The following is a 7,048-nucleotide window of genomic DNA, read 5'->3' on the forward strand; positions in this document are numbered from 1 at the left end:
CAGGATCACCACTTCAGAGGACTGCAGCCACCATTCTACCAGACTGCTACCACCACCCTGCCCAGTAGGGACTCAGGTTGTATCTTGACTGTGTCAATTTGAACCAGTGTTTTCTTTTAGTTTTTCCTTTTCTTTAATTTCCCCATTAAATTGTTATTCTGCCTCCCACTGGTTTGTTTTCAAACTAGTACACTGACAGAATAGGTAGGGGAAGAGAAAAGAAATAAAGGGGGGGTGGGGAAAAACCCCCATATTATTTGAATCCCCCCCCAATGACTCTAAAAAGCAAGAAAATATTTTGAAAATTTTCAGCATTATCACACGTTCCAATGGTTGACTGAATATGTACCTCTGTGGTTCTGCCCTGTTCTCCTTTTCCTGCAGCTATGAAAGATAAACTTAAAAAGTGTTCTTCTAGCCTTCACTGTCCTTTAAGCTCATCTAGGAGATTGAAGATTCTGTTGTTCAAACAAACATCAAAATCTGGTTTTTACATTGGGTTGTTTTGTTTTGTTTTTAAATTAGGAGCTTCTCGTTTATTTCAAATGACATTTTTGCTGCCTTTAGTATTCTCCTGAATTTTGTAAATGTTTTTCTGTTAGAAGCTTGCAAAGCTTGCTGGTGTCTGCAAGTTATTAGTAAGAACTACATTAAAGCAATCCATCAGCCCTGGCACTCAGTCAAAGTGAAACAGATGTTCTACTGCAGTGTCTCCCTGGAAAGGCCTACAAAGAAACGTGTTTTCTTTGACTTTCAGCACTTCTTGATTGACCACAGTGTATTGGAATTAAAACCTTTTAATTTAACAGTTAGTAACAGAGGAAATTGTCCATCTACAATGCTGACTTACTCAAACAGGACTTTTGATGTCTCCATTTAGTTCTCACCTATAATAGAAAAAGGCAGATTAAAAAAAAGGGTTGAAGTTTCTTATTCAGAAATTAGACTATTTCAAATTTGAAAGTGTGTATAAATCCTAATGAAATATTTACAAAGATATTTTTAAAGACCACTGATTGAATGCCCAAATATTGGTATTGTAAAATAGCTTCACTTTTGGTTTTGGACATGCTTAACTTTGTTTGGTATCACCTTTTTCCACGAGCCCAGCTTTGGAAAACAGAGTCGTCCAGTGGTGCAATCTTGAAAGAAGTTTTTTACCAGTAGAAAGACCGGGGGTGATGACATAGAAATATCATCATTTAAGAAACAATCCCTAGTGCTGACCATGTCATTGGTAACTTTAAAAAAAGCATGAAATAAATTTTTACAGACACAACACCTGCTATATCAACAAGTTGTGCCCTAAAGATGAGTACTGGGAAATCAATTATGATGATTTTTGAGGTCATTGTGGTGTTTCCCTTCCTTTCAGTCAAAAAATAGTTGCATTTACATAAAGAGAATATAATTTCCTGGGGTGTAATCAGTTGTGAGATTGATATACACAGAATCAAGGACCAGTTGAGGCTGGAAGGGGCCACTGGAGATCATCCAGTCCAACTAAAATTCAGCCTTGATCCAGGCTTTTTGGGAGCCGGCTGCTGAGGACTTTTTCCTGTTTTTTCTTTGGAACTAAACTTGTGGAAAGCCACATCAGATGGGCTGTAAGTATGAACACCACTAAACACAGGAGTTTTTTAAAGCTGAGGTGAGTGCTTTCAAGGACAGCGTTTCTCATTTGGAAACATCTGTGAGTACACGACTTATCTGTCAAGCTTACAGGCTGACAGTATTAGATCCAGGTAATGCATTAACCACAAGTTTTCATCAGCTGATTTGGCTTCTCTGTCATTTCTGCACAGCACTGTAATGTTGATATTGGCTTAAAATCTCTGTATTACTTGGTCACATATTTTTGAGCCCATTCTCAGGTAAGAGAGATCATTGAAAAACTGCCAAAATACAGTTTCCAAGGGGGGAAAAAAAATGCACTTTCACTGAGGTAGAAAAGTTTAATGAGAAAGGATTGTACTAGAAAAAATGAAAATTCAGAGCTGAGGTTTCAGCTCTAAATTTGTGAGTTCTTTGTAGATTTCAAAGCACTTTAGATAACTGCTAAATATGACTCTCCTTATGTTACAAGTGTGGAAAGACCAAGTCAAACCCCAGGTTATTACAGCTCAGCTCTCAGGTACAAGTTTCCACTGCTGAGCAAAAATAGCTGGATTTGCAGAAAGGCTGAGGAACCTGAAGAAGGCTTATTTTAGGGAGCACACCTCCAACTCCAGCCCAGGCAAAACTAATCACATAATTATTTAGGCTGGAATAGCTCTCCAGGATCATCAAGCCCAGCCTCTGACTGATCATCACCTGGTCAACCACACCAGTGAACTAAAAGTCAAGCAGATCTTCTCAGCCTAAATTTTGCAGCTACAGAGATAACAGCCTGGGTCTATCCTGGGCCTGTCCTGAAGGGTGAGTGAGGGCTGTGGCAGATGTGTTATGGATGAGGGAGAAAGAGTAAGTAGTGCTTTCAGAAAGGGCTACAGCTGCCACCACCTCACTTGTTTGCATTGTCACAATGCTTTCTCTTTTTCTGAGGGGCAAAACACACAGGAAATCCTTATTCTTGTCTTGCTTCCACCTGCCTCCTGCAGCACTCAGCTGTCTCTTCTGCCTGCCCCAGGAGCTAATAACCCTCTGAGCAAGTCAATGAAAAAGACACAAATCACCTGCCAGTCAGTCCTATCTGTCACCGAGTGGTCCCCTCTGCTGCCCACAGATAAATCTACTCTGACCACGCTTGCCACTGTCCTGGAGGTCAAAGCTGATGTAAACCAAAGGGACCTGGTTTATGCCTCCTGAAAATAAGGTCCATTCCATCTGTCTATTTAAAAACTGAAAGACATAAACAATTATAAACACTTCAAAGATTTCACTGTCCTACCTTGTAACAAGTTCCAAAGCTTATCTGTGTTGATAACGGACCTTTTTCTCTCTCCTAGCTGATTTGCTTGTTCGACCCACTTTTTCAACACTTTCCTTAAAGGTAACACAAAACCTTTCAGAGTTCCTCATGCAACTTTTGATCATATTTAATAACCAGGACCTCTTTTTGAAGGCTGTGTGTGACTATTCCCACTGGGAGAAATCCCAATGGCTTTTCATCGTCCAAGGGATTATTTGCATATTGGGTCAGGCAACAGATCCTAGCAGCTACATGTCTCTCCCTCAAATATACAGAATTTGAACAAAAAGATGGGATTGGCTTGTTATGTGTGTGATCTTATTTTTTCCATCATCAATATTTGTCAGTTCTGCAAACACGTGGGATTATGGGCATCTGATAAATTGCAAGGTACCTGAAATGTGCTGAAGGGCCTGGCAGACATGACAGGGGTCTTCTGGAAGCTGTACCTACTCTCCTCTTCCTGTTTGCACTTTTACACAGGGCTCCAGTATTTCTATCTCAAAACCCCTGTAAATTACACAGTTGTCCCTTTTAACTGTTAAAGGAGCTATAACTGACTAGTTCAAACTTTCATAAGTGCCAAGAATGGTTTGGGCTGCAAGGGACCTTTAAAGGTCACCTAGTTAACTCCCTGCAATGTGCAGGGACATCCTTAACTAGATCAGGTTGCTCAGAGATCTGTCCTGACCTTGAGTGTTTCCAGAGATGAGGATCTACTGCCATTCTGGGCAACCTGTGCCAGTGTTTTACCACATCCACTGAAGCAAACTTCTTATATGTAGACTGAATTGACACTCTTTTAGTTTAAAACCACTACCCCTTGTCCTATTTATCTTTTAGACATGTAAGCTGAAGCAGTCTTTGTGTCCCAAATCATATTCAAAGTCCAGTGATGCAAATGTTCATTAATATGCAGTAAATATTGGTAGTGTCCTGTTACATTTTTAATGCATATTTATTATGATTTTGTCCTGTCAGTTAAATGCCCCATTGTCAAGATTTAGTTATGAAGTAGGGACTGATACAGTAATCATGGCAAAACAAAGCAGAAAGAAAGCAAAGAGCATTTTTTAAACAATTCATTATTTATATTTGAGTTTGTGAGTAGTTATTTAGAGTATGGATTCAGCACCAGAGATGTGCAGGTACTTTTCTACAGAGGAGGGAGTTTTCTAAGTTCTTGCTCAGTGCAGACCAAGTCAATGCATTTAATGGAGTTTAGGAGGATTTCAGCTGATCCCAAGCCATAAGGAGTTTTAGCACCTGAGGTAAGATCCTAGATTCCAGGGTTAGCTACATCAGTTGAGTGACAGAATCTCACCTGTAGCAAAAATCCTTTTATGGAATAATTCCTTGTATTTCTGCACTCAGGAGATACTAGAAATCCTCTCTTGAGGAGGGTTGGGAGGTCAAGAACCCGGGAAGGGATAAGGGAGACAGGGCTATAACAGATGACTTACTCAGAAGCTCTTTTATTCTCATCTGAGAGTATCAGGACATATTTCTGTGTTATCAAGAAGTCACTGGCATTTTCTGTGGTTAATTAGTGAAATCACTTTAAATAACGGATGACACTTTAAAACAGGAACCAGGAGCCAGCAGAGAAATGCAGGATAAAAAACATCTCAACATTTCTAAGGCTACTGCAGAAGAAAATCCTCTCCTGAAAATGGTTCATCCTGGCTTAAATAAGTTCTAAAATTCCTTGTCTATACCTCCCCATATTGTACACAGGGAATATTCAACTAAAATAGATCTACACGCCTATATTTTTGATTTTTGAGGTAAAGTGACATGGATCTCAACCACCCTGGTCAGGTGACCAGGGATAAACCAGGGCTTTAGTGTTTAAAACTCAAGTGAAACATTTTAATTAATTTTTATGGGACTCAGAGAAGTCACATATTTTTCATTTAAAATATTTTAATAGTCAATGACTCTTCAAAGAACTTGAGATGTCTTATTTGTTGAAACCATATCTCACTCCAGCTTCTTTTCTTTATCTGCTCCTCACTACAATGCTGGAAGGTATGAAACCAAAAGGATTTAACTTAACATGAAACCTGATGCCATTAAAGCCTGAATGAAGATAAAATGTGAGGGGAAAAAAAAAATCCAGAATGCCATGGAAAAAATACCAGAAACTTGCACCAGAGTATTCCATATTACCTTTATCAACTCAAGAAATGTAAATGAAAAAGAAACCAATGAAAGTTGAGGGAAGCTGTGTTTAGGACAGAGTCTAATAGTGCAGTGCTGTCATTCATGCAAGTAAAAGTTAAATTTAACTATGCTAATGTAATTTTTAACTAGAGGAATCATTACCTGAACAACAGTGCTGTTTCTTGGAGGGAACTTAATGAGTTTTGCCTGAAACAGTGACAGGAGGTTTTTCTTTCAAAGGTAAAGCATGGTAAAGAATGCTGGAAATCAGAGCTTTTACTAGGATTTGGTTGCAGGTGAAAAATGGAATATAGCTATTGTATTTTACAAGGAATCAGCTCCTCCTTTATCCCATTGACTTTCAGGTTTAACAGCAGAGGACAATTCATAGCAAGAAGGCATTAACTTCATTTGCATTGTGAGTTAATAACAGATGAAGTTCTTGCCAGCCAGCTCCTTGCAGTGCACTGAATGAAGCATAGAATTGATTTAGTACACCCAGTAAAATTAAGTGGACATTTTGCAATGCCTGAATTAATTGCAGGATGTATTTTTGTTTATTACTTCTGAGGGAAACTTCAGTGGTTCTCATTAAATGCATGGATGGATGGATGGGTGGGTGGGTGAATGATTGATGATACAGGATCAAATACAGCCAATTATTTTTCCATTTCTTCTAGGCATATTGCTCTATTAAGAACCAGAATATAGCAATAACAATCAAATTTAGCAGAGCCATCCTTATTTGCTCTTTAAGGCTGAAATTCAGCCCTGTGAATATGCACAGCAAACACCACTTTGCATTTCTCCTTCCTCCCCACACACACTTGTATTCATTAACAAGATGCTGACATTTACAATAAGGACAGATTTTCAAAAGTGTTCACTTTTAAAACTGCAAAGTAAGTAATCACATTTTCCAAGGAGCTTGCTCTTATTGGTCATTCACAGCAATTGCCACCCTCCTCTGAAGAACACAGCCCAGCTGCCCACTCAGGCCTAAGAAGAGCTTCCTGGAATCAACAGTAGGAGGAAGTAGAAGAATTTCATTACCATGTTTCAAACCCTTCCTTAAAATTTGTGATGTGAAAAGGAATAGATACAAATAGCAGATAAATATATCTGTTCAATAACCAGGAAAAGGCTCGGTCTGTGGTTTTTTTTGTCCTAGTGGGGTTCAGCTGTGACAAGGGGATGCAATTCACACAGTGCATTCCAGCACTGAGTCAGGGTGTAGTGGTTTGGTCCAAAATACTCATTACTGTTTATCTGCTGTGAGATAAGAATTAGGAGAAATGCAAAGCAGGCACCAAACTTGAAAGAATATAAAGAAGTTTATTAACAGACCTAAAAGAGTAAAGAAAAAAATTATACCACCTTCAGAACTCTCCTCCTCCCCCCACCTTCCTCCCTTCTCCCACTGACAATGTTCAAAGACAACCCTTAAGATGTTCAGTCTGTTTACCGCTTCCATAATAACCTTGTTCAGTCCATTTAGAAAGAGAAGTCTCTTCTTGCTCATGCTATGAAAACATTATCACAACGAGACAGCCGCCCACTTCCAAATATTGTGCAGTCCATTTAGGAAGAGGAGTCTCTCTGCCTGCGTGTGAGTCCTTTCCCCCGACTTGCAGCTTTTCCCGCAACTGCTTTCGAGGGTCCACTCTTGAAGTTTTTTGGGGTACAATTTTAAGGTTGAGCCGTTCAGAAACAAAAACAGAGGCCCTTCTCCTTCCCTGGGAGCAAAGGGTCTTCATCATCTTCATCGTTAGGACTATCTCTGGGAGCATCTCTAGGAACTGAGGTTTTCTCCTTTCCCATTTGGAGCAAAAGTCCTCATCTGGTTCATCTCTAGGGACTGAGGTTTTCTCCTTTCCCGTTTGGAGCAAAAGTCCTCATCTGGTTCATCTCTACGGACTGAGGTTTTCTCCTTTCCCATTTGGAGCAAAAGTCCTCATCTGGTCCATCTCT

Source organism: Corvus brachyrhynchos, unplaced genomic scaffold (assembly GCF_000691975.1).
Source record: "Corvus brachyrhynchos isolate BGI_N302 unplaced genomic scaffold, ASM69197v1 scaffold166, whole genome shotgun sequence".
Classification (NCBI taxonomy): domain Eukaryota; kingdom Metazoa; phylum Chordata; class Aves; order Passeriformes; family Corvidae; genus Corvus; species Corvus brachyrhynchos.